Source organism: Plectropomus leopardus, unplaced genomic scaffold, assembly GCF_008729295.1.
Source record: "Plectropomus leopardus isolate mb unplaced genomic scaffold, YSFRI_Pleo_2.0 unplaced_scaffold45292, whole genome shotgun sequence".
Taxonomy (NCBI): Eukaryota; Metazoa; Chordata; class Actinopteri; order Perciformes; family Serranidae; genus Plectropomus; species Plectropomus leopardus.
Window position 1 is genome coordinate 1 of NW_024649662.1, and position 276 is coordinate 276.

Below are 276 nucleotides of genomic sequence, written 5' to 3' on the forward strand. Positions count from 1 at the left end.
CTCCCAGCCTCCCGCTTCATACTTACCTGGCAGGGGCGATACCGTGATCAAGAAGGTGGTTCACCCTGTGCGAGGCTCAGCCATTGCACTCCGGCTCTGTTGACCCCAGCGAATTCCCCAAATGTGGGAATCTCGACTGCATAATTTCTGCTAGTGAGGGACTGCGTCCGCGCTCTCCCCCGACCGTCATGTTGAATGAAGCCGGCCGCGGCTCGCCGCCGCGTGCTGGCGGGGAGGTGAAGCGCCGCGAAGCGTCGCGGCCCTCCGTCCAACTGG

General features: G+C 63.4%; 1 non-coding gene across 1 annotated transcript; it reads left to right on the forward strand.

The window, feature by feature from the left end:
* Positions 1–18: 18 nt before the first annotated feature.
* LOC121939323 lies at positions 19–182 on the forward strand. Its single transcript, XR_006105443.1, has one exon. It is a non-coding gene; the product is annotated as a U1 spliceosomal RNA (small nuclear RNA).
* Positions 183–276: the final 94 nt, after the last annotated feature.